Source organism: Pleurodeles waltl, chromosome 11 (genome assembly GCF_031143425.1).
Source record: "Pleurodeles waltl isolate 20211129_DDA chromosome 11, aPleWal1.hap1.20221129, whole genome shotgun sequence".
NCBI classification, from domain to species: Eukaryota; Metazoa; Chordata; class Amphibia; order Caudata; family Salamandridae; genus Pleurodeles; species Pleurodeles waltl.
In genome coordinates this window covers 92,189,243-92,198,962 of record NC_090450.1, presented here as the reverse complement: position 1 = coordinate 92,198,962, position 9,720 = coordinate 92,189,243, and positions in this window count along the sequence as shown.

The following is a 9,720-nucleotide window of genomic DNA, read 5'->3' as shown; positions in this document are numbered from 1 at the left end:
GTGTATCTGCAGCTACACGTGCCATCGTACGGAAAATGTCACTTACTCAGTGTACATCTGTTTGTGGCATGTAGTGCTGCAGATTCACATGCACTCTCTCGCCTCCCCGGAAGCCTGTAGTTGTTTACGTTTTTAACATTTGTACATATGTGTTTACATTTGCATGGACATCTCCTTGTATTTCTATACTCTCACTCCTTCCTTCACCCTCTGCGGGAAAACAATCTAACAATGTAGTCGATGCCCATGCGCAATGGAACCGAGAGGAGGAGTCACTTGATCCCGTGATTACGAAAAGACTTCTTCGAAGAAAAACAACTTGTAACACTCCGAGCCCAATACTAGATGTCGGAAGAGCTATTCATAGCATGTGAATCTGCATAGCTACATACCACGATCAGATGTACACTAGGTAAGTAACATTTTCCTATATATCTCTCTCTCTCTCTCTCTCTAGATATATATATATATATATATCAATTTCAAATAAATAACCCAGAAGGGGCTGTTTTTGATTATGAGGGGAGTTATCGAGGATCTTTTGACAATAGAAGGTTTAATCTGCTGACAAATGTCACACTGTCTAACATAAACCCTAGTCTGTTTATATAAACTAGTTCACCAGTAGCATTGCTACAGTTTTATTAATTCCTACATGTGCAGATGCCAGCCTCTCATGGACTTCTTTGATTAAATCTAAGCTAGACAGACTACTAGGTATTATGTCTCGTACTCCTGATATTGTAGCTTCAGGAATGCTATTTGAATTGGGGGTGTAGGAGCATTTGGGTAGAAGGCATGCAGAAGGCATCCCACCTTCCTTGGTTGTGTTTATGGCTGTTAAAATAGCTTTTGATCTTCATTTGAGATCTGGTTGGGACTCCACTCAATCAGTCTGAATTGCAGCCTGTGCCACTAGGTCAGCTGCACACTTCCCTTTAGTGTGAATGCCATCACGTTGATGGCCCAAAACATGGACTGTGGAAGCTTATCTTGTAAGATAGCTACCTTTCCCCACAGCTGTTTATTCTTTTTAGGTTTTCCCTTTGAATCATTGAATCAATTCACCCACCTGTGCTGCAAATCGACGTCGTAACCTTGTTCACAGAGGGATCAGTTGGGCACAGCAAGTGTGGGGAAGTGACAAGCCAGCCTTTTGCAATGCACGAATCAGGGCATGTAATTCTGCATGTTGTGAAATACTTTCACCTAAAATTTTAGTGTGAGTGCATTGTGGAAGGAATTCACTGTTGTCCATTACACCTTGTGAATGAAGAGAGGGATCAAACTGAAACCTTACATCCACTCCACTTAAAGAAGAGGCCCACTGTACCCATCTCGGGTGTAGGGCGCAAGCATCAAGAATGCTTCCCTCTGTGGATGCTTCTATTGCTGGTACAGGAAAAACAATAATGATATGTTTTTCCCGCACGAAAGAGTGCTCTTTTAAGATAACTGTTTGCAGAGCTGTCAGGGTTGTTTCAATGGAAGAAAAACATGCTGTGCCACGGAATACAAGTGAGGCTTGTAAGCTACTGGGATTAATCTATCCTTCATGGTAAGTCTCATTGGTATAACTATCGTGACTGGGTATGACTGATAACTAGGTTGGTCTTGTTATTCCTAGTTTGTAAATATTTAGCCTTGAGCATGTCTCTTTATAGAGCATGCAGGATAGCAGTGGGTGCATTCATCTGTTGTTTATATGAAAAAGTGGGACAAAGCAGGTCAGTGAAGGGCGTCACTCTTTCTGCATAGTGAGACAAATAAGTATGTCCAAAGTTAAGAAGTCCCAGGAGCGATTGCAAATGTTCAGTGTATTGGTAAGGTTGCAAGGAAGCACAATTCTGAAGGAAAGCTAAACCCTTCCCCTCGTTGGATATCTTGTATTTCAGGAAGGTCACAGTCAGGTAGGCAGTCTTTGACTTCTTGAAATTAATCTTGTAACCGTGTGTTGTTAATATGGTCACCATTTTGTCTATCCTGGTTAGGTGTAGATTTGAATCATCATCAGTGAGATGGATAACATCGAAGTATGAAAATACCTCAGGATCTAGTTGTAAGATCTCCATAATTCCTGCTGAAAGTAAGCCTGGACTGTTCTTATAGACCGTAGGCAAACATCGTAATGAAAATTACACTCAGTTGAAACTGAAAGTGGTTAGATACTCACTCTCTGGCGTTATGTTTTGACTAAAGAACCCCTTGGACATATCCAGGATTGTTTTGTATTTGTTCCTCACCAGGTTGGTCATTAAACCTGTACTATGTGTGTTATGTACTGCACAAATCAGCATATACAAAGTCAAAATCCTACAGTCTAAGACTTTTCTATAGGAGCCGTCTATCTTGGCGATGGGAAAAAGGTGTGTGTTCATTGGTGACAAAACTTTTTCATATCCTGATACTGCAGTCGGTCTAATATTTTTTTAATGCCACCCGGCTTAAAGCTTTAAAGAGTGTTTTGCTAGTGGGTCACTGCGTAGGGGAATGATATGTGGACTGGAGTGTTTGGCTCACCCAGCTTGATTTCTGTATAGGGCTGGTGCTTGTCTCACAGCCCATTGCCTGGCATATATTTCCCTGATATCCTCAGGTACTATGGGGGAGAAGGCTGCTGTTATGACTTCCTCCCCTTGGGGTGCTTCCCTGATAAAGGATGAAGCCTAGTCTTCTTCTGGTAAAATAGCATAATCATCAGTTAAGTGTGTCTAAAAGATTTCTTTGCTGATATGTGGTGTGTCCCCTTCAGTTTATATGTTTAGATTGTAAATCCTATCAAGAGGATTTAAATGCTTATTTGGAGTCTTGATCTGTATAAAATCATCAGTTGGATCCTCATCCCAAAACCTCTGAAGCGTCTGAACTATTGTAACTTTAGTGGTGCTAAGTAGAAGCTCTCTTGCCCAAGCCCTTTTTCATAGGAGGACCCCCAGATGGATCATCATTTTTTCTGCTACTTTCTGGGATTTTAGAGTCCAATCCTTTCTCCCCTCTCTTTACCCTGACATCAATCTTGCGTCCTCCTTCACTTCCATTGCAGATATCCCTTTTACAGAACCCTCAGTCATTTTTAGGTTTTAAATGTGGCATAACGAGTCGAGTACCTAAGCTATCCCTATTCACAGAGGTGTAAACTTCAGCAATTATTTTTGGTAGTTACCATTCATAGTCTTGGACTCGAACTGCTTCCAGTTTCTGACCTGTAGCCCGAACTGAACCCTCTCCCTTGATATTACTTAGGATGATAGAGGAGACGTTCTCCATTAACTTGATTCCTAAGTCCAGAGCTGGTGCAGCTCCGTGCTCATTCTGTACCTGTCTAAGTACATCAGTCGCAAAGGCGTACCATGCATAGATGCATTTCCAGGGGCTACACTCCTCTACAGGGGTTACCATTCAAAGAGGGAGACGCATAGGCCTTCATTACGAGTCTGGCGATCGGACCACCACCAATGTGGCTGTCTGAGCGCCATTTTTCAACCCTGGCGATCGGGCTGCAGTGGGGCTGCCAGCTCTGCTAGGATCAGGGATCTCAGTGGTCTGGCGGTAGCGCTGCCCTGAGGATTACAACTTCGTTCTCTGCTAGTCATTTCATGGTGGTAGCACTTTTGCAATGTTCACTGTCTGCTTTGCAGACAGTGATCATTGCGAGGGTGCTGGCGTGCCCTGCATCCTGCAGCATTGTCGCCCGCTTGATTACGAGCCGGAGACAATGCTGTAGGCCGTTTCCCACTAGGCCGTTTCCCACCTAGTACGGAAACTAAGGTTTCCGTACGCTGGCCTAGCGGGAAACTCTTAAAGGGCCCAACGGGAAGGTTGCCTCCGTCTGCTGAACTCATAATCAGGCCCATAGTCTTTATTCTAGCTTTGTCCTGGGGGATCGTGTATGGATACACTGCTGCTAACTGATTGATCTTACGAACAATCCGGAAAACCATGTCATGCTTCTTAGGTGTGAATATTGAAAATACTACTCAATGCAGGACTGTAAGATATAAGCAACACATTGGGTGCCAAATGTTGCGTAAGCTACAACTTTGGCCTAGCACTACAAGGTGTGCTTTCCGCCTAGGGTGACACTAGTGAACATGGTTCAATGCACCAACGTTGAATGTGGTAGACCGGTTATTGTAGCCTTGCAGGGCACTATTCAATTTGTGATTGAAACAGAGCTATTGATTTTGTGCTACTAACAATCCCATAAGGGGATCAGGGGCACAGTGGTAACAATCCAGTTTCATTATTCACAGTATCTTATAACAGTGTACTAAGAAGAATAAACACTAAAAAAAATTATTACTACAGGAACAATCTGTTATTTCTGTACATCTAAAAGAACTACACAGAAATTTATAAAAATAACAAGAAGACACATTTTAAATAATGAGAATAAACTAAACAGGTCATCTGGGCACTAACAGATCTGCTTCTATGCGCTATACCAAGACAGCATGGAAGGTACAGCAACATATAGTCTAGAGGGTTTGTTTTTTTTAGGGAGAAGATACACACAGTTTAGGAGTGAGTGACTGACTGACTATATGCATTGAGGTGTTTTTCCTTTTGAACATATGCAGTAAAAGTATGTACATCTGGACTACATTATTTCGACTATATATCTTTATGTGATCTTAGTTAGCCATGCCATGGTGAAAAGTCGACATTTGACCCAGATGAATGTTGCATTTTTGTCATTAATCAAATGACTTGACACTGTCACATTTCTTAGAAAGATAAGGTCAGACGCCATCTGCATCAAGTAGCAGACATAACAATGATCTGAATAAACCAGGAAGATGGCGACTTCCATTATTTAAAAGTTATAAAGTAGCACCCTCCATTTGCCAAGATGGAGTCGAAGCCTACATAAGATGGAGTTGGATCTTAGGTGCTTTACGTCAATTTATTAGTGGTATTATCTGCTGGCTTGTTGGTATCGTCTGAGGGCTGATCTGTGTGTGTGCTTGTTTGTGGCATCCTGGCTTTGTCTCCATCCTAGTTGCTTGCAGTGGCATTTTGTGAGTGAGCTCTTCGCTTTACCACATTTCTGGGGCTCTGGTTCTGGTGGGCTTGATTGGGGTCAGAGTATCTCTGCAGGAGGTAATGCATGTGTTGGAGATGTCTCTGGGGAGATCGTTGAGGTGTTGCGGTTAGTGGTGTATGAGCTCCGAGGGCCAGGAAGAGATCTTGTTTCATTCACATTGTTAGGAGTTGGCAATGATGTTTCTGTGGTGGTGATAAAGTGGGTATGTTGAAGTGGATGAGGGTGTGGTCAGACCAGGTGATAGATGTGGGTTTTGCCTATATGGGGTTTAGTAGGTGTCTGGCTATGTTTCCCATGCGCATTTTGATTATATGTCTTTTTTTTTTTTTCCTCTTCATTGCTGTCAAGCAGTAGTGTTAGAGAACACCAGTTGATGTTCATTAACTCTTTGATAATTTACAAATATTTTGACATGCCACTTGACACTCGTAGTTTGAGTTATATTTCCTGAAAGGCCAGCCAGAAAAAGCAGTAAAAAAACAAAACGCAATAAATGACTGGAAGGCTTGAAAGTTACATAGACAGTAAAATTTCCAATTGGAAATCGTATTTTATTTTTGTCATTTTCACTTGTTTTGGGCCCCATTATAAATTTGGCTGATCTGCCCCAAATCAGACACATTCTTAGATGTCCTACGAACTCCTTTTACTGCAATTGTGATGCACACTGATTCAAGAAAAGTCATAAACGGTCCAAAAAATGGATTTCCAAAGTTATGTCAAACTACGCTACACATATAGTTTACGTGCAGATTCAAGTGTAATATGCAATTTGTTTTCACTGAGAGTGGTGAGGGACAGGGTTCACACAGATTATGGTCTTGAATGGATCTTGATACCCCTCCTTTAAAAACTCAAACAAATTACGTTATCCTTCGCATATTTGCATGCCTGTTATTTTATCTGCCACTTGTGTAGCGCAAAACTGACCTCACACAAAGCAACTTGTGGAACACACACATATATATAAGTTTCTAACTGTCCAATATGATGGATTCAATGATCTGTAGACAGTGACAGTAATATCTGGAATTACAATAAAATATCCAAATTCAAACAAGAACAAAAGTTACACAAAGAATACAACTGGTATGTGGCAAGTATAGATAAATCTTATGTAATCAACATATTTCATTCAAAATACAAACCATGATTCAACAATGTTGAGATATGTTGGTGTAAAGTCCAACCTAATTGAACAAATGTGTCAACAATGAGTCCATCTGAGAACAACCTCGCTTGTGTTTGCAGGATTCAGCTGAAAAACTGTTTGGCATTATGGCAGTGTCAGATTCAGTAACAAGGGGTAGATCTGTGCAATTAATTGTCCATAAACAGAGATTCCTGTACCTGCATTGAAGATGTGGTAGCTGGCTATTTGGGGGTAGGGGCTCAGTGGCACAAATAATACATCATCCGTGCACCCCTACCCTGCCCCTCCCCTTGGGATGACGACGTTTAGCCATAGACGTCTTCTACTAATATGCATTTTTTTTCTTCCATAGCAAACCTAAAGAAGGATAGCATTGATGGCTTTCTAGCCTGAGGTGACCCCCAACACTGGGATTCGTATGTACTGTGTACAGGGCAAAGAATTGCCCGCCTAACAGTTCATGCTGTTACTGCTGTAGAAAATGGATTCTTTGGATTGCTTATAACTTTAGTTCTTTAGGAATTATCTGCAGACAACTACAAAAGCTATATATGCCCAGTTACATTTGAACTTGTACAGATTAGTTTGAGTGAGGAAGTTGGATAGGTCCCAGAATGCCTTTTGTCCACAGGGAGTAAATTAAAAGCAGGAGTGCAAAAAACACATTGCCTGTGGGCCATGCCCCATCATCACCAGAGATGGAGAAATGCCAACGGTCCATGTCTAGTCATGGCAGAAGTTTGTGCTTATTTGGTTTTGTGGCTGTAAGGACTTTGCGTACTGAATGGTCAAATGATGGATTCTGCATCTACTAGCCAGTGGGAGTATGGCACTGGGCATAGAATGTGGATGAGGAGTATGTCCTGCGCCTAAAGCCAACTGATTGGAAAGGGGGCGAAAAGGGTATGAAGGCAAAGGAACCGTGTCCACACAAGATATTACTTTTTTCACGTGTAGAAAACAAATATATATTAAGCATGTGTGATGATCATTGAACCCAGTCATCCATTATTTAAACTTTTTCTGATCATTGGACTAGTTCTTGTAGACCGGCATATATGTTTCACAGAAAAGATATAAACATGCAAGTTTTATCCTGTAAAATGAAAATGTGTAGAGATTGCTCACAGGGTCCTGAAAATTTTCCATTCAAACTTTCATAAGGGTTTTTTTTATTTCTCGAATAATTTTGCTTTGTTAAAAAGGGCAGCGGCACACTGCACAGTGCCCATTTATCACGCACTATAGTTATGCCCAGCAGATAATGTGCACAGGAGCAAGGTCGGGGGTTGTAGGCCTTACCTCGTTTCTTTCCAAGACCATATACCAATCTCTTATGGAAAAAAATTCAAAAACGCTTAAAAACATAATATGCAAGGACATAATGATTACCATCCCGTACTCAAAAACTGTTAAATTCATTAGTTACGGTTAATTAGCCAATCAATTCGTCCCATCACCATGCATAGCTCATGACGTGACTGATGACATCAACTACACAGCCTACGCCCTGAGCGCCAGCAGCCCCAATATGTAGCAAGTTTAGCCAGGCCTTGTGCTGGCTATATGCCTATGTACATTATGACATGGTGTGTGATGCTCATAGTGCATGTTCTCTGTATCCAATGTTCTTGGACTGCATGCAACGGAGTCTATCCACTGCTACAAATAGGATACAATGGCACAATTTATCCTCCGTGCCTAGTGCCCATCTTTTGAGCTCAGCTATTCCCTGTGCACCCTTGATAGACTTATACTCTGTACTCACCTTGTGGCACTCAATGTCGTATCTAGATAGATATTATACAGCCTATTCCTTCTATTTCTCGTGCAGCAGTATGTTACTGGCCCTGCATGCAATACATCGACCGAGAAATCAAGCATTGACAAAGCCTTTAGGATTCTCCATTCTAATGCGAGTGCTGCGCTATTAGCTTTGCTAATGTTTTTCTGCAAAGTGTTTATAAAAAAATTAAAAAACATTTTAAAACACTGGTGGAAAAGCAAACATATCCTGTGGTATCTCAAAACTGTACATTGAATTCAATGTGTGAAGTCTTTATAAATGGCATGCGTCCTTGTTAAAATATTTTTCACTGGGGACAGAGTGTCAAAAGAATATGGAAGTGTCCAAATGTAAAAGAAAAAGCTTGGCAAAGCCTAATTTACTGTCCACAGTATTCTGCTTATTTGTCATTTGCCGTAGACCAGGGAGCATATTTTTGGGCTGTCAGGAGAAGTGTCATGCTAATTTCACCTTCTGCATCAGGCATCAACTGAGTGCGTGCAGCAGGTGATATTTCCCCAAGCATGATAAAATGCTATGTGTAAAGTTTGTGTTTTCATACAATATATCTGAAATAACGCAGGAAATAAAACAGAAACAACCCCTAAAGTTTGCTCTTCAGCCAAACCCATGCAGCAAGCTTGGAGGGGAAGGGTGCACTCAGCGGCGGATCCTCCGCTATGGTGGCGGAGCGTCGCCCCCCCGCAGCAGCTGCAAGTTTAACATCGAAACAATAATAAACTGTGTTTATTATTGTTTTGTTGTTACAGGGGCGGGGCCATAGGGGATGACAGGGGCGAGGGGAGTGCACTATGCACTCCCCTCAGTGCACATGTGTTCGGTCGGCTGGCTCGGGCCGGCCTAACACACATGCACACTGTGCTCTCTCCAGCCTGGCACTGTGTTGCTGGGTTGGAGAGAGCAGGCACAGGCTCTCAGTCTGGGTGGGCGCTCCAGGCAATCCTGGTGCTGCTCTGAGCAGCGTCAGGATTGGCTGCCGGGCAGGCTGGGAGTCTGTGCCTGCAGTGACCAGGAAAGAGGAGCAGCGGCAGAGCAGGTATTTTTTTATTTTTTTTAATCTAAATGTTTTGTTCCCCCCCCTCCCAACTCTCCCTGTGGGCTGCGCTGTGCCACCCCCGCCCTTTAGTTCGCAGCGAGCCGCGACTGGATGCAACACAGCTGGGATGGGAGAGCTGTAAGGTTGGCGGAGGTCTTTGAGAAGGAGGAAGCAGCATGTGATAGAGAAAGCTAGAAAACACATTCACTCTCATGGAACACTGTAGGAAAAACAAAATAGTTTCTCCAAAGAGAATATGTTCCAGGGGAGCGGGTGGAAGGTAAGATATTGGATAAGAAGTAAGCAAGTGGGAGACAAAGCCACCAGTGGTAAGCAATAGGCATGGTGGAAGCACAGCTTAAGTTCTTAAAAAGACTTTGGAAACCCAACAACTTGCACTGTCTGGTAGGTGAGACTTAAAAAGGTGAGGAGGTCCCGATTATATTGTTGTTAATTTTGTTAATATTATTTATATATATATATATATATATATATATATATATATATATATATGATTGCAACAAACTGATGTAATCTGCATAAGTGTGTGTGCATGTAAATTCCTTAGTTTTCATTGTTTGTTATCTATACTCCTGTGACAAAAACTGTCAGAAGGCCATAGTTCAATTAAAAATATTATGGATTCCATTATGAGCCATCACCTAATATATTTCTAT